This window comes from Bufo gargarizans, chromosome 1, assembly GCF_014858855.1.
Source record: "Bufo gargarizans isolate SCDJY-AF-19 chromosome 1, ASM1485885v1, whole genome shotgun sequence".
Lineage (NCBI taxonomy): Eukaryota > Metazoa > Chordata > Amphibia > Anura > Bufonidae > Bufo > Bufo gargarizans.
In genome coordinates, this window is record NC_058080.1 from 414,979,943 (window position 1) to 415,002,668 (window position 22,726).

Here is a 22,726-nt window from a genome sequence, read left to right on the forward strand (position 1 = left end):
AAAGGCCCCACAAGCTCATCTTTGATGATACCAGCCCAAACCAGTACTCCACCTCCACCTTGCTGGCGTCTGAGTCGGACTGGAGCTCTCTGCCCTTTACCAATCCAGCCATCTGGCCCATCAAGACTCACTCTCATTTCATCAGTCCATAAAACCTTAGAAAAATCAGTCTTGAGATATTTCTTGGCCCAGTCTTGACGTTTCAGCTTGTGTGTCTTGTTCAGTGGTGGTCGTCTTTCATCCTTTCTTACCTTGGCCATGTCTCTGAGTATTGAATTGGGTTGTGGGACATTTTCCTCTACAAAGATCCATTTTATGCTCCAGAAAAGAAATAAGAAAGTTAACCTACAAACCGGATTCCAAAAAAGTTGGGACACTAAACAAATTGTGAATAAAAACTGAATGCAATGATGTGGAGATGGCAAATGTCAATATTTTATTTGTAATAGAACGTAGATGACAGATCAAACGTTTAATCCGAGTAAATGTATCATTTTAAAGGAAAAATACGTTGATTCAAATTTTCACGGTGTCAACAAATCCCCAAAAAGTTGGGACAAGTAGCAATAAGAGGCTGGAAAAACCCTTTTAGAACAACCCAACTCTGTGTGGCATTGACCTGGTCTCTAATCTGAGCCGCTGCTAACCTGCGATTTCTGAGGCTGGTGACTCGGATGAACTTATCCTCCGCAGCAGAGGTGACTCTTGGTCTTCCTTTCCTGGGGCGGTCCGCATGTGAGCCAGTTTCTTTGTAGCGCTTGATGGTTTTTGTTACTGCACTTCGGGACACTTTCAAAGTTTTCCCAATTTTTCGGACTGACTGACCTTCGTTTCTTAAAGTAATGATGGCCACTCGTTTTTCTTTACTTAGCTGCTTTTTTCTTGCCATAATACAAATTCTAACAGTCTATTCAGTAGGACTATCAGCTGTGTATCCACCTGACTTCTCCACAACGCAACTGATGGTCCCAACCCCATTTATAAGGCAAGAAATCCCACTTATTAAACCTGGCAGGGCACACCTGTGAAGTGAAAACCCTTTCAGGTGACTACCTCTTGAAGCTCATCAAGAGAATGCCAAGAGTGTGCAAAGCAGTAATCAAAGCAAAAGGTGGCTACTTTGAAGAACCTAGAATATGACATATTTTCAGTTGTTTCACATTTTTTTGTTATGTATCTAATTCCACATGTGTTAATTCATAGTTTTGATCCCTTCAGTGTGAATCTACAATTTGCATAGTCATGAAAATAAAGAAAACTCTTTGAATGAGAAGGTGTGTCCAAACTTTTGGTCTGTACTGTATATATATATATATATATATATATATATATACAGCCCTCGCTGGCTGTGGCCCCCGGGATACATTCACACCGGCCCCATATACAGAGGATATATATATACAGACCTCGCTGGCTGTGGCCCCAGGATACATTCACACCGGCCCCGTATACAGAGGATATATATATATTTATACAGCCCTCACTGGCTGTGGCCCCAGGATACATTCACATAAGCCCTCGTATACAGAGGATATATATATATAGACAATATAGTGAGCCGGCCGCGATGTAGTGCATTCTGGACAGAATAATCTGGTGTGAACGAGGACTAAACTTAGAGTCATTTCACACCACAAAGACTGGAACGCAAGCCAGCCACCTCCCTGCATAAGGAAGCGTGGCGGTGCAAGTAGACAAGTAGATTGTCATGAGGGACAAATAGATCGAGTCCCGCTTTAGTCCTTCGATAATTTTTTTTTTTTTCCACACCCCTGTATACTATTATACTAGACTATAATATGCTACATAACCATTTCAATTCATACTATTACTTACTGAGTAATATTTGTTAACATTATCCTACCTAGCATAATGATATTGGATATTGCATATCAAACCCATGAAAGTGTGATATCAACCAAGCGAATAACAATGCGGAATACAAGAGCTAACCATTAAAAGCTTTTTCATTATGGTTCCATTAAGACTAAATGGTTTGGAGGCAAATTTCTGAGCTCAAAGCCTATGGGGGCCATGTTGTGCTAGCATCTCTGTGCTTATTAAAATAACTAACTCTGTGGTCATGACAACTGTAGCTGTCCTAGTCCTCAGGTACTGTGCTAAAGTGTATCTGAAATATTAGGAGCCATGGGAGAAAAGTGGCTAAGCCCTAAAGGAGAGATTATCATAATAAAAATCATCTACCTCTCCCAGAGGAACTTGAAGGAGGAATTATGCACATGGAAGTGTCATGGATGGAGAAAAAGGGCCATGCATGTTGTATGTTTGGCAGGAGCCCTAATGAGCAAGCTAGAGATTCATGAAATAAGGCCTAAAGGGCAAGAATGAAATGAATAATCTAGCAACCAAAGAGGAGAACCTTGATCTAAGGCATGATAGTAGGTGACCTATGAAGCTGCTGAACTGAGAATTCATTAAATGGTCCCTACACATGGGAAAGAATAGATTCTATTGTATTTTCTTTTAGATACGTAAAATACCATCAAGAACTACACTTTGATAACCCACTTTCTATAATTCTACTGTTGACTTTAAAGTTTATATCATGAAACTTATCTTTTATGAAGTTCATTACTAGGTTCATATTCCTTTATACCTAATCTCTAGGAAATGTTATCTCCATTTTAATAGTGGACATGTTAAATTAGTGGTCACCAGAGAACTTCATTAACCCCAGATAAGATCCCTGCCGTTTGTATCCCAAGGTTCCCTGCTACAGATACAGTATAAGCAAAGCCTGTTTAATTCCTTATTTCCTCTGCACTTGCAAGCTGGGAACCATAGTTTGCTAGCATGTCATGCCTCAAACCACTTTGCCAGAAAATATCAGGCTCTCTATGGTTCAGTAATGTCTGTGAAACTCCAGACATTGGACACCAAGCAGGACCTCTATATTTTAAGTAAATTACAGATTTTCCATATAGGCTTAAAGGGCGACCTGTTGGAGTCAGAAGAACCATTGACCCCCTGTTGGAACAAGCTCTTTTGGTGCCCAAGTTATGGGTTTCAGAATGTGCCTTCACCTCCATTCCTCTCTCCCCCTTGTGCTCCAATTGGTTGTCCAAAGAGTATTCTGCTTACTCATATTTCCAGTGCTGACTGATCTACTCAGCAAACATCCACTAAGTACAAGGTCATAGTGGGAGATCATTACTGATTCCAGTCTAGTAAACACAGCATTCAGACTTGTCCAAGATTTCTTGCATTCATGTTTACAACATAAGTTTTGAAGCCTCTCTTATGGAATATGTTTTCCTATGGAGACTTATGGTAACTTTGCAGTAAATTTTTTAACCCAGTCATATATATCAAGTGTATGTCACAAATGTGAATAGAGCCTAAGAAGCATTAAATGTAATAGAATTGGGCTTTAAAGATGGCCTTGTGGTTCGCCCGGTGGTTGTTTCACGGCGAACTTTGCGTGTTCGCGATTCGCCGAACATGCGAACATATAGAGAAATTCACGCCCGCCATATTCTTTTACATTGTGAAGAACTTTGACCCATGACACATCCATCAGGTGGTAAAGGACAGCCAATTGAGGCGTTTCAGCACATGGACATACCCCCTACCTTATAAATAAACCCGATCTGGCCGCCATTTTACATTCAGTGTTTTGTCAGTGTAGGGAGAGGTTGCTGTGTGGAGCAGGGACAGGCTGTTAGGGACACCAAACGCTAGCTAATAGGGCCGCAAAAGTCATTTTATGCACTAGTATAGGTGTGCTATTGATATGTGTGATACACAGAGGGGTGTGATATACTTATAATATACTTTTATAATGAGTCAAAAACACATAGATCTATATAGTGATCACCTGGAAGTCAGGGGCCTAGGGGCTAGGGGCCTACTAGGGACATTTTTATATAGGGTAAGGTTCCGGACAGGGTCGCTCTTATCAGGGTGGGTGGTCTATGGTTAGGCTATCAGGGCCAGAATAGCACCCCCCTGTAGGGCAATATCAGGGACAGTTCCTTGCCCACCTTGTCCTTCAATACCACATCATCATCTAGCCCAGGTATGGATGTATTTTTTATTCCCCTCCTGGATTCATCGATGTGCACTGGAACCCCCCGGATTGTGGTAGGACATATGGTTTCTGATTTGGTGCCACCGAGCACCTTATTTAGTGCCCCCGAGCACTTGTTATTGCCTACCACATCTATGCTTTTAGCTTAACTTTAATAATTTCATTTATTTTCATTTTCAAGAATATTTTTTCCATTCACACGTCCGCAAAATGGGTCCGCATCCGTTCCGCAATTTTGCGGAACGGGTGCAGACCCATTTATTTTCAATGGGGCTGGAATGTGCTGTCCGCATACGCAGATCCGCACTTCCGCATCTGTGCTTCCGTTTCCGCCCAAAAACTGACATGTTCTATTCTTGTCCGCAATTGCAGACAAGATTAGGCATTTTCTATTATAGTGCCGGCGATGTGCGGTCCACAAATTGTGGACCCGCAAAACACTTACGGACGTGTGAATGGACCATCATAGTAAAATTATTAAAGGTTACGTTTTATCTTTATGTATATACTAATGGATTGCCTTCCTTGTACAATGTTATAATATACTTTCTATGTTAGAAAGTATATTATAGTGCATTTGTATTGTGCGGCAGTTGTGTGCGGTTCTGCAGCAATACTGCAGGTACATAGAGGGACAAGCGTTATTGGAACAAATAATTTCTACTGGTGTGATATACCAGTCGTCCCCCCAAAAAACTGATTGAAGCGGGGTGTTATATACCAATATACTTTCTTTATAGTGCATTTGGGTCCTGTACAGTGCATTTGCGCATTCGCGTACGCGAAAATTATATTGCCGATATTTTGCATTGAAAACAAAAATGAATAGAGATCGCAAATTCGAATAATACATCTGGAATGTCACTGTCAATGTTGTGGGACTATTTGTGTACTTCTAGTAATTGTTTCTTTCTTGGCTGCAAATATGAGCTGAAGGTTTTTCGGGTTCGCCTGCCATTAAAATGAATGGGACCCGCCGCAAACTTGTGGTTCGCAAACATTTGATCGCGTTTGCGCGATCGCGTTTGCGAACCGCCCCGGCAGATGGTCGGCCATCACTAGTGGGCTTTACTGTTGACAACTGGATAGCCTAAATCTTCTTGCAGTCTCGGATTTCCATAATGAAACAGCTGTTACCGTAGGCAATTGGGAAGAGCTGAGAGAAGGCAATACACATATTTTGGGCTCACATAGTGGGTTAGTGGTTAGAAAAATTGCCTTGTAATGCTGGGGTCCTGGGGGTGAATCCAACTAAGGGCGACTTCTGCATGGAGTTGTTATTAATTTGTTTGCATAGGTTTTCTTTAGATAGTCCAGTTTTCTCTCATTCTCAATAAAACATACTGATAGGTTAACCGCCTCCGGACCGCCTAACGCAGATTGGCGGTTCGGAGGCGGCATCTGTAGGCAGAGTGACGCATTGGCGTGTCATCTCGCGAGACGCACATGCGCATCGCGGGCCGGCATTTCTTCCAGGGGGGTCGTGTCATCAGCTTGCCAGCCAATGATCGTGGCTGGCAAGCTGATGATTTTTAAAAAATCCAATCAAAAGCCAGTTAACACATCATATTAGTAAATATAATGTGTTAAATGGCTTCCCTGCTCCTCTGCTGGTCCTTTTCGTCGGTTGGTCTCAGCAGAGGAGCAGGAATCACAGTGAGTACACCAAACACCACACACTTTAGCCCCAGATCACCCCCCATCACCCCAATTAACCCTTTGATCACCCCTTGATCGCCCCTGTCAATCACCTAGTGAAAGGAAAAAAGTGATCAGTGTAAACTGTCACTTTTTTTTTTCACTGGTATTGACCGTTAGGTTTTAGGATAGTTTAGGCCCCTTGGTTAGGTAGTTTAGCGATCGGTTATCAAAATTTTTGATATTTTTTATCAACCGCAGCGGCCTCCGGTACTTCGCTAGCCTCCCATTTGTAAGACAGGCTTGCTTTTTTTCTTGGGTAGTCTCAGGGAATACCCCTAAATTTAGTTGCCCAAATGTCAAACAGGGGGTATTCTTCTGAAGAGGCCTACAGGCTTCTGACCCAGTCGGATGAGGAATGGGAACCCTCATCTGACGAATACAGCGGGTCAGAATATGAACCTGTAGAAAGCAGTGGCAGTCTGACTCAAAGTTCGGACGAGGAGGTTGAGGTCCCTGATAGCACCAGGCGTACCTGGCCCCGTGTCGCTAGACCACAGGTTGCGCAGGATCCGCTTCAAGGGCAGCAGAGTGGGGCTGGCGCTGTCGGATTACGTGGTGAGGCATACACCAGCAGCGCAGCCCTCCCTGGACCTAGTACCAGCACTGCCGTACAACATGGTGAAGTGGCGAGCACCAGAAGGGCAGTTGAAGCTGGTACGGTGGCACGTGCAGTAGTTACCCCTTCGCAGCCACCGCACAGACAGGCCCGTAGACCCCCTAGAATCCCTGAGGTGCTGGCAAATCCTGATTGGCAGTCCGCAACTTCAGCCGCACCTGTAGTTCCCCCTTTCACCGCCCATTCTGGAGTTCGGGTTGAGACAGCTCAGATCGGTTCGGCCCTGGGATTTTTTGAGCTGTTCTTGACTGCGGAGCTCTTGGACATAGTCGTGGCAGAAACAAACCGGTATGCCACACAATTTATAACCGCCAACCCGGGAAGCTATTATGCCCAGCCTTTCCGGTGGAAACCAGTCCAAGTTTCCGAAATTAAAACTTTTCTGGGCCTTCTCCTCAACATGGGTCTAACCAAAAAGCATGAATTGCGGTCATATTGGTCCACGAACCCAATTCATCACATGCCCATGTTCTCTGCTGCCATGTCCAGGGCATGATTTGAGGCCATCCTGCGTTTCCTGCACTTTAGCGACAACACCACCTCCCGTCCCAGAGGCCACCCAGCTTTTGACCGGCTCCACAAAATTCGGCCCCTCATAGACCACTTCAACCTAAAATTTGCAGATTTGTATACCCCAGAGCAAAACATCTGCGTAAACGAGTCCCTAATACATTTTACTGGGCGCCTTGGCTTCAAACAATACCTCCCAAGCAAGCGCGCCCGGTATGGGGACAAATTGTATAAGCTCTGTGAAAGAGCCACAGGCTATACCCACAAATTTCGGATCTATGAGGGAAAAGATCAGACCCTGGAGCCGGTCGGTTGCCCTGACTACCTGGGGAGCAGTGGGAAGACAGTCTGGGACTTGGTGTCACCCTTATTCGGCAAGGGGTACCATTTTTATGTGGACAATTTCTACACAAGTGTGGCCCTCTTCAGGCATTTGTTTCTAGAACAGATTGGCTGCTGTGGCACCGCGCGAACTAGTCGCGCGGGCTTCCCCCAACGGCTCGTTACCACCCGTCTTGCAAGGGGGGAGAGGGCTGCCTTGTGTAACGAAGAACTGCTTGCGGTGAAATGGAGAGACAAGCGTGACGTTTACATGCTCTCCTCCATTCACGCAGACACGACAATCCAAATTGAGCGAGCAACCCGTGTCATTGAAAAGCCCCTCTCAGTCCACGACTATAACCTTCACATGGGAGGGGTAGACTTCAATGACCAGATGTTGTCTCCGTATTTAGTTTCCCGCAGAACCAGACGCTGGTATAAGAAGGTGTCTGTATATTTGATTCAATTGGCTCTGTATAATAGTTTTGTTCTCTACAGTAAGGCTGGGAGAACAGGATCCTTCCTCAAATTTCAGGAAGAGATCATCGAGAACCTCCTGTACCCAGGAGGTTCCGTGGCCCCATCCACCAGTGTAGTTAGCCATCTACACGAGCGACATTTCCCCAATGTCGTTGCCGGTACCTCAACCCAACCGTCACCCCGAAAAAGATGTCGTGTCTGTAGCAGGAGTGGAATAAGGCGTGACACCCGCTATTTCTGTCCTGACTGCCCTGACCACCCTGCCCTATGCTTAGGGGAGTGTTTCCGGAAGTACCACACACAGGTACACCTAGCATAGGGATCACCTCTCACCAGGACAGGCACACAGGGCTATTAGGGCCCATTCACACAGAGCTGCTGCAAACCTCTCCTTTCACCTGGGACAAAGTGCATAACGCACTTCGCCACATCTTTGGGCGATTTGTGCTTTGCACATTGTCCCATGGGGAAGGAGAGGTTTGTCCTATAAAGGTAAAAATAAAAATAAAATCACCAGTAAGCAAAAAGCTTAATGTTCAGTTCAAAAAGTTAAAGTTTATATGTTCTGTTCAAAAGTTAATAAAATTATTGCGTTGCGACCTGGTTTTTGCTTTTTTGTTTTGTTTTTTTTACCTTTCAGGTGGACCAACCGATCGACTAGCTGCAGCACTGATGTGCATTCTGACAGAAGCATTGCGCTGCTGTCAGATTACACACAAGTCAGTGTATGCGGCGCTGCAAGACGAGATTTCTCCTCTGCAGTAAAAGATACGTTTGCTGAGGCATATGAGCTGAGGAGGAGGCGATGTTCCTATGCTTTGGCAAACACTTTGTATATAAAAATAAAATAAAAAATCCCGGCAATGATTTATTCATCCACATCGATTGATGTGAATGGAGAAATCTGGTTTGCCAGGTGTGGCGAAACCAACCTCGCCACTGGGTTTTGGAGAGGGCTGTTTAAAAGCCTCTTGCCTCAGGATTATGGCCCATAGTAACTTGAAAGGAGAAGACAGACCGGCCGCACAGCTTAAATCTGTCTGTGGAATTGTATTTTATGTTATTATGCGTTCGGTTAAATTATATGTTATGTGAGGCACCCAGATAGCTAATATTATTGTATTCGTGTATTCTGAGTGCCATTCACCTAATGATATGCACTCAGACTTGAGCTATCTGGGGATATGTTAAATGTCTGTGTTTGCTGTGGGGGTGTGCCATTGTGTGTTTAAATGGTGATGTCTGTCCTGTTGTCTCCACATGTGTATTGGTGATCTCCCTTTGTCCTGGGAGATAATTGGATTGCCTTCGGTTGTCTCTGGGACAGAGAGGAGGAAACCATGATGCATTGTGGGGATGTGTTGTATCTGTTCTGTGTCGCAGTCTCCCTTCTGGTCCTCTAGGGGGCGGGAACGATTGGTTGCTGTACTTGCATTGTGTGTTGTAAGATATTGATTTGTTGGATTTCAAAACCCTGCGGGCAGTACTGTTTTTTTTTATGAATAAGAGGGGCTGTACCTGAAGTACAGTCAGACCACTGCTGACCCTCAAGGCGGAGCCTTGTCTCGTTATTGGGGGGATTCCCTGTATGCTGTTGGAGACTGATTGCCAGGAGTGTAAGCTGACTGAATGCTTTTCCTGTTCGTCTGCTGGCAGCTATTCGCGAGGTTCCAGTTTGGAGTGCTATTTTGTATCCAGTTCGGGAGGTTGGTGTTCTGCAGTAGCTGTGCCTGTCTCTCAGAAAGGGGCATATCGCCTAAACGGATTTTAACCCCTTGTCTGCTGAAACGGTCCGTTACATTGGTGGCAAGCAGCGGGATCGTTCCTACAGCCAGAAGGACAGCTACAGGAGACACCATTTCTGTGGATTCTACAATTTAAGGGCAACGCATGTCTCAGTACAGCGACCCTAAAAGCACCAGGATGGAACCAGCAGTGGAGTACAGATACTCTGTTGAGGAATTTGACCGTATGATGTGGTTGCGGCTGAACTTCTTCGGACCCAATCCAGCTGAGAAATCTGTGAAGTTCGTGAGGAGTCTAGTGTTCAAGACCCTACTATACCGGGCAGAAGGTGACGGTCAGCTGCCACGTTGGGTGGACCTCCATCGGAAGTTACAGTTGCGGGACAGAGGGAGCCCAGTCTCCATTCCCCAGCGGCAGTGTGAAGTGCAGGGAGGGGAGAGCAGCGGCCTCCCTCCCCAGCGGCAGGCTGAGTTACAGGGGGCAGAGGTAGTTGTTCCTGCCCCCCAGCAGCAGCATGATTTTTTGGGAATTGGGAGCCTAGTCTCCATTCCCCAGCGGCCGTGTGATGTACAGGGAATTGGGAGCCGAGTCTCCATTCCCCAGCGGCTAGGCGGAGTTACAGGGGGCAGAGACAGTCGGTCCTGTCCCCCAGCAACAGCAGGATTTGTTGGGAACTGGGAGCCTAGTCTCCATTCCCCAGCGGCAGCTTAACGCACCAGGGGGAGACAGTAAGCCCCACAACTGTGCAGATGGGACCGTGGTCTCTGCACTCACAGCACAGGGGGTAGGGACAGTCGGTCCTGTCCCCCAGCAACAGGGCTGTTTAGCCAAAGAGGAGACAGTCGGTTTCCCCCTCCAACAACCAGATCTCCAGCCATCTCTGCAGGGATACCAGGAGGAGGAGGTAAGCGAGCCCTCCCCTTCCCAGCTACTTCCCAACCGAAATCTGGGAGCAGTGGATGAGCCTGCAGTAACCATTGATCCCTTCCCAGCGGAAGAGCTGGCATCAGGGCAGAGAGCCGCTAGCCTCTGCTCCACGGACCCCCTTGTTACAGGACTGGCTTGTACCCCCCTCATGCCAGCAGAAGAGCTGGCATCAGGGCAGAGCGCAGTTGGCCTCTGCCCTCCCCTATCCTCTTGTCCAGAGACTGACTTCCCACAGGCATCCCCAGCGGAAGAGCTGGCATCTGGGCAGAGTGCAGTCGGCCTCTGCCCACCAAGTACCTACAGCTCCAAGCTGGAGAACCACAAAGCAAGGAGTAGCAGATGCCCACTCAACAGCTGGGGACATACAGACCAGAGCCAGGCCCTAAGATTCAACAGGTCCAATATTGGGTTGTGGGTGGGCTGCCAGACTAACTCAGGTACCGACCGGCGTGAGGTCAGGTATCTGGTTAGTCTTCCCTGGGGGGGAGATGTGTGGCGAAACCAACCTCGCCACTGGGTTTTGGAGAGGGCTGTTTAAAAGCCTCTTGCCTCAGGATTATGGCCCATAGTAACTTGAAAGGAGAAGACAGACCGGCCGCACAGCTTAAATCTGTCTGTGGAATTGTATTTTATGTTATTATGCGTTCGGTTAAATTGTATGTTATGTGAGGCACCCAGATAGCTAATATTATTGTATTCGTGTATTCTGAGTGCCATTCACCTAATGATATGCACTCAGACTTGAGCTATCTGGGGATATGTTAAATGTCTGTGTTTGCTGTGGGGGTGTGCCATTGTGTGTTTAAATGGTGATGTCTGTCCTGTTGTCTCCACATGTGTATTGGTGATCTCCCTTTGTCCTGGGAGATAATTGGATTGCCTTCGGTTGTCTCTGGGACAGAGAGGAGGAAACCATGATGCATTGTGGGGATGTGTTGTATCTGTTCTGTGTCGCAGTCTCCCTTCTGGTCCTCTAGGGGGTGGGAACGATTGGTTGCTGTACTTGCATTGTGTGTTGTAAGATATTGATTTGTTGGATTTCAAAACCCTGTGGGCAGTACTATGTTTGTTTTTTTATGAATAAGAGGGGCTGTACCTGAAGTACAGTCAGACCACTGCTGACCCTCAAGACGGAGCCTTGTCTCGTTATTGGGGGGATTCCCTGTATGCTGTTGGAGACTGATTGCCAGGAGTGTAAGCTGACTGTCATGGAACCATGAACCAGACGTACAACAAGAGATAAGTGGAAATAAGAAGGCTTTATTGAAAGTCAAGCTGTAAGCAAAAGTCCAAACGGATGGCTAAACCGAAGCAAGGTCTTGCGTAGACAGAGGTCAGGAACCAGAAGGGTAGTCAGACGAAGCCTGGATCAGGAACCAGCAGGGTAGTCAGACGAAGCCAGGATCAGGAACCAACGGGGTAGTCAGACGAGGCCAGGATCAGGAACCAGAAGCAGCAGCAGTCTTAGAAGCATGTGAACACAGGAGGACCAAGCAAGGAACTGAAGCCACAGACCTCCTATATATATGAGCTAGGCATCCAGCTCCTCCCAGTGGGAAGGAGAAGCCGCAGGGTGGGAGGCTACAAGAAACCCAGAAACCAAGATGGCCGCCAGCACATGTCAAACGAAGGAGAACAGTAAGAAGGTAAGACCATGACAGTACCTCCCCCTCAAGGGCCCCTCCTCCGCGGAGTAAGGAACGGTTTCTGAGGGAAGCGTGCGTGGAAGGCTCGGAGCAAAGCAGGAGCATGGACATCTGCGGAGGGAACCCAGGAACGCTCCTCTGGACCATAACCACGCCAATGGACCAAAAACTGCAACCGACCGCGGACCAGGCGTGAGTCCAGGATATTGCTCACCTCATATTCCTCACGATTGCCCACTTGGACCGGACGGGGCCGAGGAACCGAGGAAGTGAAACGATTACACACCAATGGCTTCAACAGGGAGACATGAAACACGTTGGAGATCCGCATGCCAGGAGGAAGCGCAAGGGCATAGGCTACCGGGTTTACCCTGCGAAGCACTCGGAAGGGACCAACAAAGCGAGGCGCCAGCTTGGGAGTGGGCACTCGAAGGTTGAGGTTGCGGGTGGACAACCATACACGGTCTCCGACCTGGTAGGAAGGAGCGGGCGCTCGTCTGCGATCAGCCTGGAGTCTCTGGCGCTGCGCAGAGACCTCAAGGGACCTCTGGATCTGTACCCAAGAAGCACGTAGGACGGAAAGGTGATCCTCCACAGCCGGAATATCCTGGGGAGAGAATACCTCCGGTAACACGGCAGGTTGGAACCCATAATTGGCCATGAAGGGAGACGTCCCAGAGGAAGAGTTCACCGCCGTGTTCCTGGCAAACTCAGCCCAAGGCAGGAGGTCAACCCAATTGTCTTGGTGATCGGAGACATAGCAACGAAGGAATTGCTCCAAGGCCTGATTGGATCGTTCTGCGGCCCCATTGGACTGAGGGTGGTAGGCCGAGGAGAAAGAGAGATGAATCCCCAACTGGGAGCAAAAGGCGCGCCAGAACCTGGACACAAACTGACTCCCCCGATCCGACACAATCTCCTTGGGCAAACCGTGCAACCGGAAGACCTCCCTGGCGAAAATCGTGGCCAACTCTTGTGCAGAGGGTAACTTCTTGAGAGGAACACAGTGGCACATTTTGGAAAACCGATCCACAATCATGAGAATGACCGTATGGCCTCGGGATGCAGGGAGGTCCACAATGAAATCCATCCCCAGGTGTGACCATGGGCGCTCCCCGGTGGCTATGGGTTGCAAAAGGCCCAACGGAAGGTGCCGAGGGGACTTACTCTGGGCACAAACGGAGCATGCCGCTACATATGCGGCGATGTCGGAACGTAGAGAAGGCCACCAGAACAGACGTGAAACAGCCCAGGACAGCTGATTCTTTCCAGGATGCCCCGCGGCCTTGGAGTTATGGTAGGTTCGCAACAACCGAGTGCGCAACTCCTCAGGCACAAAACACCTGCCGTTGGGTCTCCCAGAGGGAGCACCAGATTGAGCCGCCAAAATCTGCTCACCCAGGGGAGAGGTCAGGCTGGTGCGAATGGCGGCCAGGATCTGATTCGGAGGTATGACCGAAGTCGGAATCGACTCCTCCCCGGACAGCTCGGAGTACTGCCGTGATAAGGCATCCGCTCTGATGTTCTTGGAACCGGGTAGGTAGGAGACCACGTAATTAAAACGTGACAAGAACAGAGCCCATCTGGCCTGACGTGGTGTCAATCTCTTGGCCTCAGAAAGGTAGGTCAGATTCTTGTGGTCCGTCAGGATGAGAACCGGAACCACCGAACCCTCGAGCAAGTGCCTCCATTCTTTAAGGGCCTGCACGATGGCCAATAACTCCCTGTCACCAATCTGATAGTTGCACTCCGCGGAAGACAGTTTCCGGGAGTAAAACCCACAAGGAAGCAGAGGACCCTCTGGTGTTCTACGCTGAGACAGGAAGGGCGCCTACTCCCGTCTCAGACGCGTCCACCTCGAGGACAAAGGGCAACCCAGGGTTGGGATGCGACAGAATCGGAGCCGACACAAAGGCGGACTTTAGAGCCTCAAAAGCTCGGATGGCCTCGAGCGGCCAGACCTGGAAATTACTGCCCTTCCTGGTCAGATCCGTGAGAGGCTTGGCTAGCATAGAAAAGTCCCTGATGAACTTCCGATAATAATTGGCGAAGCCCAAAAAGCGCTGCAGGGCACGGAGACCACTGGGCTGGGGCCACTGTAAGACAGCCGAAACCTTCTCAGGATCCATGGAGAACCCCTCAGCGGAAATGATGTAACCTAAGAAGGTTACCTGGGATCGGTGAAATTCGCATTTCTCAAGCTTACCGAACAGCCTGTTCTCTCGTAACCGTTGCAACACTCGTCTGACATCCATAATGTGGGCCTCCATGGATTCAGAATATACCAAGATGTCATCCAAATAGACCACCACACACTGCTGCAACAGGTCACGGAAAACATCGTTGATGAATTCCTGGAAGACTGCGGGCGCATTGCACAACCCAAAGGGCATAACCAAGGATTCATAATGACCGGTCCTGGTGTTAAACGCGGTCTTCCACTCATCGCCCGCCTTGATCCTTACCAGGTTATATGCCGCCCTCAGGTCGAGTTTGGTAAAGACCGTGGCCCCTTTGAGGCGATCGAACAGCTCGGAAATCAAGGGTATCGGGTAAGCGTTCTTGATCGTGATGCGATTGAGACCCCTGTAATCGATGCAAGGCCTCAACTCACCGCCCTTCTTTTTCACAAAGAAAAATCCAGCCCCTGCCGGGGACGAGGATTTGCGAATGTGTCCGCGTGAAAGCGCCTCCCTCACGTACTCCTCCATGGCCTCATTCTCCGCTACCGACAGTGGATAGACTTTGCCACGAGGAGGAACGGCACCAGATTGTAACTCTATGGCACAATCGTATGGGCGGTGCGGAGGTAGGGCAACCGCGCGCACCTTATCGAATACATCCCGGTACTCTTCGTATTCAGGAGGCAACAGAGAGTCCGAGGAAGTACACAGCAACTTGACAGGCCCATGGATGCAACTAGCCCCACACTGCGGTGACCACGAGAGGATCTCGGCCGATCTCCAATCGAAAGTCGGATTATGCTTCTGGAGCCAGGGGTACCCCAAGACCACCGAGTAGTGTGGAGACGAAATCACCTGGAGACAGACCGACTCTCTGTGAACGGCACCAATGGCTATCCCCACTGGAAGGGTCTCATGAGTCACGTGTGGCGGCAGAAGGGGTCTGCCGTCTATCGCCTCAAGAGCCAGTGGGGAACCTCGAGGCTGCAGAGGAATGGAATTGGCGGCAGCGAACACACTATCAATGAACAAACCACCAGCACCAGAGTCCACCAACGCCTGGGTCGTCACCGAGCCCCCGACCCAGGAGAGGACAACAGTGATCAGTGGTTTGTCAACACGGGAAACCGGGGACGAGGAGACTCCACCCAAGATCTGCCCCCGACAGGATCTCAGGTGCGAGCGTTTCCCGGACGGTTCGGACATGCCAACCGAAAATGCCCACCGAGACCACAGTACATGCATCGGCCCTCGCGTCTCCGGAGTACCCTCTCCCCCTCGGACAGGCGAGCAAACCCCAGCTGCATGGGTTCACCCCCAGACAAGTCATCCCCAGGAGGCGTGGGAGGAGAGGGAGGCACGGGTGGGACAGCAAACGTAGGCGCCAATCTGTTAGAAGACCTCCGCAGGCTCTCCTTAAAGGAAGGTCTCTCCCTGAGTCTGGTGTCAATCAAAATCAGGAAAGAAATAAGAGACTCGAGCTCCACTGGTAGGTCCTTAGCTGCAACCTCATCCTTCAAGGCATCCGAGAGACCATGAGAGAAAGCAGCGACCAGAGCCTCATTATTCCAGCCCACCTCTGCTGCCAGGGTACGAAACTCAATGGCGTATTCAGCTACGGATCGTGAACCCTGTCTGATGGACATAAGGAGCTTCGCAGCAGAGGCAGCACGAGCCGGCACATCGAATACCTTCCGAAGAGAAGCAACAAAACCGGAAAACTCGGCAACCACCGGATTGTTGTTCTCCCATAAAGGGCTGGCCCAGGCCAAGGCCTTGTCCGAGAGCAGCGAGATCAAGAAGCCCACCTTTGATCTCTCAGTAGGAAAGGCATGTGGCAGCAACTCGAAATAAATGCCCACCTGGTTAAGGAAACCTCGGCACTGAGTTGGCTCTCCCCCAAAGCGCTGTGGAAGGGGGGCAGAACCGGTCATACCCCGAGACACCGCAGGCGCAGCAACAGGTGTCGGGGTAGACTCTGGCGCAACAACCGGAGCGGCAGTAGGAGCGGGCCCAGGAGCGACAACCGACCCATCGGCAACGGAAGCGAAATGAGCCGTGCGTTCAAGCAGGGTTTGCAACGCCACAGCGAACCGACCCAACAGGTGATCCTGCTGATCAAGTCTGGCAACCAGCGTAGGTAGCGAGGATGGCCCTGTACCGTCAGAATTCATGGCTTGGTCCTAATGTCATGGAACCATGAACCAGACGTACAACAAGAGATAAGTGGAAATAAGAAGGCTTTATTGAAAGTCAAGCTGTAAGCAAAAGTCCAAACGGATGGCTAAACCGAAGCAGGGTCTTGCGTAGACAGAGGTCAGGAACCAGAAGGGTAGTCAGACGAAGCCTGGATCAGGAACCAGCAGGGTAGTCAGACGAAGCCAGGATCAGGAACCAACGGGGTAGTCAGACGAGGCCAGGATCAGGAACCAGAAGCAGCAGCAGTCTTAGAAGCATGTGAACACAGGAGGACCAAGCAAGGAACTGAAGCCACAGACCTCCTATATATATGAGCTAGGCATCCAGCTCCTCCCAGTGGGAAGGAGAAGCCGCAGGGTGGGAGGCTACAAGAAACCCAGAAACCAAGATGGCCGCCAGCACATGTCAAACGAAGGAGAACAGTAAGAAGGTAAGACCATGACACTGACTGAATGCTTTTCCTGTTCGTCTGCTGGCAGCTATTCGCGAGGTTCCAGTTTGGAGTGCTATTTTGTATCCAGTTCGGGAGGTTGGTGTTCTGCAGTAGCTGTGCCTGTCTCTCAGAAAGGGGCATATCGCCTAAACGGATTTTAACCCCTTGTCTGCTGAAACGGTCCGTTACACCAGGGCATACGAGTTAAGTGGGTATGGATGTTGGGCGGAGCATATATGTCCTGGTAGACGCCTTTCCCTTCCTTTTTTTTTTTTGGGCAGAGATTTTTTTATCCACATTGATCGATGCGAATGAAGAAATCTGTGCCGTTCATTTTTTATTTCAGCCCAGAGGCTGAACGGAAAAAAAAATCTCATTACCTGTATGCTCAATATAAGGAGAATAGCAGAAACTCCTAATGCTGGCCATACATGTAATGATTGCGGAGACCCTCAAATGCCAGGGCAGTACAAACACCCCACAAATGACCCCATTTTGGAAAGAAGACACCCCAAGGTATTCGCTGAAGGGCATATTGAGTCCATGAAAGATTGACATTTTTGTCCCAAGTTAGCGGAAAGTGAGACTTTGTGAGAAAAAAAAAAAAAAATCAATTTCCGCTAACTTATGCCCAAAAAAAAATATTTCTATGAACTCGCCAGGCCCCTCATTGAATACCTTGGGGTGTCTTCTTTCCAAAGTGGGGTCACATGTGGGGTATTTATACTGCCCTGGATTTTTAGGGGCCCTAAAGCGTGAGAAGAAGTCTGGGATCCAAATGTCTTAAAATGCCCTCCTAAAAGGAATTTGGGCACCTTTGCGCATCTAGGCTGCAAAAAAGTGTCACACATGTGGTATCGCCGTACTCAGGAAAAGTTGGGGAATGTGTTTTGGGGTGTCATTTTACATATACCCATGCTGGGTGAGATAATTATCTTGGTCAAATGCCAACTTTGTATAAAAAAATGGGAAAAGTTGTCTTTTGCCAAGATATTTCTCTCACCCAGCATGGGTATATGTAAAATGACACCCCAAAACACATTCCCTAACTTCTCCTGAGTACGGCGATACCAGATGTGTGACACTTTATTGCAGCCTAGGTGGGCAAAGGGGCACACATTCCAAAGAGCACCTTTCGGATTTCACCGGTTATTTTTTACAGATTTTGATTGCAAACTACTTCTCACGCATATGGGCCCCTAAAATCCCAGGGCAGTATAACTACCCCACAAGTGACCCCATTTTGGAAAGAAGACACCCCAAGGTATTCCGTGAGGGGCATGGCGAGTTCCTCGAATTTTTTTTTGGTCACAAGTTAGCGGAAAATTATGATTTTTTTTTTCCTTACAAAGTCTCATATTCCACTAACTTGCGACAAAAAATAAAAAATTCTAGGAACTCGCCATGCCCCTCACGGAATACCTTGGGGTGTCTTCTTTCCAAAATGGGTCCACTTGTGGGGTAGTTATACTGCCCTGGCATTTTAGGGGCCCATATGCGTAAGAAGTAGTTTGCAATCAAAATGTGTAAAAAATGGCCTGTGAAATCCGAAAGGTGCTCTTTGGGATGTGTGCCCCTTTGCCCACCTTGGCTGCAAAAAAGTGTCACACATGTGGTATCGCCGTACTCAGGAGAAGTTGAGGAATGTGTTTTGGGGTGTCATTGTACATATACCCATGCTGGTTGAGATAAATATCTTGGTCAAATGCCAACTTTGTATAAAAAAATTGGAAAGGTTGTCTTTTGCCAAGATATTTCTCTCACCCAGCATGGGTATATGTAAAATGACACCCCAAAACACATTCCCCAACTTCTCCTGAGTACGGCGATACCAGATGTGTGACACTTTTTTGCAGCCTAGGTGGGCAAAGGGACCCACATTCCAAAGTGCACCTTTCGGATTTCACCGGTCATTTTTTTACAGATTTTGATTGCGAACTACTTCTCACGCATATGGGCCCCTAAGGGCTGTTTCACACGAGCGGATGCCGTGCGTGGCATCCGCTCCGTGAAAGAGTGCCAAGACCCGATGCAGACTGCAGAGGCACGGAGCATTATCAGTCATGTTAATGCTCCGTGCCTCTGCAGTCTGCATCGGGTCTTAGCACTCTTTCACGGAGCAGATGCCACGTACGGCATCCGCTCGTGTGAAACAGCCCTAAAATTCTAGGGCAGTATAACTACCCCACAAGTGACCCCATTTTGGAAAGAAGACACCCCAAGGTATTTTGTGATGGGCATAGTGAGTTCATGGAAGTTTTTATTTTTTTGTCACAAGTTAGTGGAATATGAGACTTTGTAAGAAAAAATAAAATAAAAAAATAAATCATCATTTTCCGCTAACTTGTGACAAAAAATAAAAAGTTCTATGAACTCACTATGCCCATCAGCGAATATCTTAGGGGGTCTACTTTCCGAAATGGGGTCATTTGTGGGGGTTTTCTACTGTCTGGGCATTGTAGAACCTCAGAAAACATGACGGGTGCTCAGAAAGTCAGAGCTGCTTCAAAAAGCGGAAATTCCCATTTTTGTACCATAGTTTGTAAGCGCTATAACTTTTACCCAAACCATTTTTTTTTTTGCCCAAACATTTTTTTTTATCAAGGACATGTAGAACAATAAATTTAGCGAAAAATTTACTTGTGACAAAAAATAAAAAGTTCTATGAACTCACTATGCCCATCAGCGAATACCTTAGGGGGTCTACTTTCCGAAATGGGGTCATTTGTGGGGGTTTTCTACTGTCTGGGCACTGTAGAACCTCAGAAAACATGACGGGTGCTCAGAAAGTCAGAGCTGCTTCAAAAAGCGGAAATTCCCATTTTTGTACCATAGTTTGTAAGCGCTATAACTTTTACCCAAACCATTTTTTTTTTTTGCCCAAACATTTTTTTTTATCAAAGACATGTAGAACAATAAATTTAGCGAAAAATTTATATATGGATGTAGTTTTTTTTGCAAAATTTTACAGCTGAAAGTGAAAAATGTAATAAAAAAAAAAAAAATATTAAATTTCGATTAATAACAAAAAAGAAAAAATGACAGCAGCAATGAAATACCACCAAATGAAAGCTCTATTAGTGAGAAGAAAAGGAGGTAAAGTTCATTTGGGTGGTAAGTTGCATGACCGAGCAATAAACGGTGAAAGTAGTGTAGTGCAGAAGTGTAAAAAGTGGCCTGGTCATTAAGGGGGTTTCCAGCTAGGGGGGTTGAAGTGGTTAATATGAAATTTAGATTGTGAGCACCATTGGGAACAGGTACCAATGACAATCTTTGTATAGCGCCGCAGAAGATGTTAGCACTATAAAATGAGTAAAATAAATTCAATAAGCATTAAAATATTACAGATCTGTAAGAAGAAATATAGGTTCAGTGGTTCGCACTAGTGCCTTGCAGCAATGAATCATGGTTATGGATTCCAATTTGACCAAGGGCAACATCTGCATTGAGTTTGTATGCTCTCCCTGTGTTTCCTACAGGTACTCTAGTTTCCTCCCACATTCCAAACTCCTACATATAGTTTAATTGGCCTCCGATAAAACTGAAACCAGTTCGTGTGTATGTGTCTGAGCTAGGGATATTAGATGAGTGATGTAGAGATGAGTGCATCTTTATGAATTTCCCCAAAACTCGACTTCCAAACATAACCATTCTGTAGTTTTGGAAATTTGATTTGGACAAAATCCGTCATTCTTCATATCAAATTCAGTACAGTAGTGAGGGAAACAGGGTAGGGAATATGAAAATGGAGAATAAAATGACTCAGGCAGGGCCCTGGCTTGGGGGCTTGCCCATAAGGCCTTGCAGCAGTGGCGTTGCGAGGGGGGTGCGGGGGGTGCGGGCCGCACCGGGTGACACCAGTCTGATGGGGTGTCACCCGCCGGCCGCCGGAGTTCTCCTTGACTGATCCGAGCCGTTTTGAAACGGCTCAGCTCAGTCACAGACAATGCAGAGACGCTGGCAGCAGGGAGCCTGAGGGAGGGACGGGGAGGAGCGTAATATGATCTTAGAGTGGAGCTGGCTTCTGCCAGCCCCACCCCTCCCTGCCCACCAACCAATCAGAGCTGAGGGGGCAAGGCAAGCACACTGGCAGCTCTCTGAATAGAGTCGTCTGAGTCACACAAGTGCAGGGAGTCTAAGAATAGAAAGGAATCGAATGAGTCACAAGTTAAAAGAATCTAAAGATCCGACTTAGTTTGTGACTCATTCGATTCTTGGAGTTAAAAGAGCAGTGAGTCAGACTGTAGAGCAGGTTACATTAGGCTCCATTCACACGTCCGCAATGTGTTTTGCAGATACACGGAGCCACGGATCCGCAAAACACGGAAAGCAGCAATGTGCGTTCCGCATTTTGCGGACCGCACATTGCCGGCACTAATAGAATATGCCTGTTCTTTTCCGCAATTGTTCTTTTCCGCAACATGTTCTATTTTTTGGCGGAAACGGAAGCACGGATGCGGAAGTGCGGATCCGCAAATGTGGATGCGGACAGCACATTCCGGCCCCATTGAAAATTAATGGGTCTGCACCCGTTCCGCAAAATTGCGGAACGGATGCGGATCCATTTTGCGGATGTGTGAATGGACCCTTACACTGAGGCTGAGGCTGTCTGGCTGCTTTTGTTGAAGCAGTGATAAGATTAACCCTAAGTTCACACCTGAGCGTTTTACAGCGCGTTCCTACGCGCTGTAAAACGCTCAACAAGGAGAAACCAATGATTCCCTATGGGAATGGTTCTCACCTGGGCGTTTTACAGCGCGTACGATCGCGCTGTAAAACGCCCGACGATCAAACAAGTTCTTGAGCTTTTTTGGGGCGTTTTGTCGCGCGTTCCCGTACATAGAGATATTCGGGAACGCGCTACAATGTGTGTTCGCTTGTCTCTGTATGCGCGATTGTAAACGCCCGTACAATCGCGCATACAGAGCGCTCGTTTCAGAACGCTCAGGTCTGAACCCAGGGTCAGGGATAGGAGCAGAGAGATTAGGCTAGTTTCACACTAGCGTTCGGCTGTCCGCTCGTGAGCTCCGTTTGAAGGGCTCACGATCGGACCCGAACGCTTCCGTCCAGCCCTGATGCAGTCTGAATGGATGCGGATCCGCTCAGACTGCATCAGTCTGGCGGCGTTCAGCCTCCGCTCCGCTCAGCAGGCGGACACCTGAACGCTGCTTGCAGCGTTCGGGTGTCCGCCTGGCCGTGCGGAGGCGTGCGGATCCGTCCAGACTTACAATGTAAGTCAATGGGGACGGATCCGTTTGAAGATGCCACAATATGGCTCAATCTTCAAGCGGATCCGTCCCCCATTGACTTTCAATGTAAAAGTCTGGACGGATCCGCTCAGGCTAATTTCACACTTAGCTTTTTTTTGCCAATATAATGCAGACGGATCCGTTCTGAACGGAGCCTCCGTCTGCATTATTATGATCGGATCCGTTCAGAACGGATCCGATCGAACGCTAGTGTGAAAGTAGCCTAAGAGAAGTGACAGATGACACAGAGTTTAGATTCCAGGTTGAATTAACCCTTTAGGATCAAATTGGCTGTCAAAAGAGATGTCACCGTTCATGTGGGAGACGGAGTGTGTTATATCTTGATCTTACTCTATATTGAGCCCGTGAGCCATGTACATGAGGATGAGGGATGGCTACTGCTCGTCCCCCTACAGAATCATGGTTTCTGGGCAGCAGATGACTGAAGACCACGCGATCTGTTGCTCAGAAGCCATGAGATTGTAAGGCTACTTTCCCACTAGCGGCATGACGGATCCGACAGGCTGTTCACCCTGTCGGATCCGTCCTGCCGTTATTTCGCCGGACCACCGTTCCGTCCCCATTGACTATAATGGGGACGGGGTGGAGCTCCGGCGCAGCACGGCAGTGCATGGCGAAAGGCCACCGGACTAAAAGTCCTGCA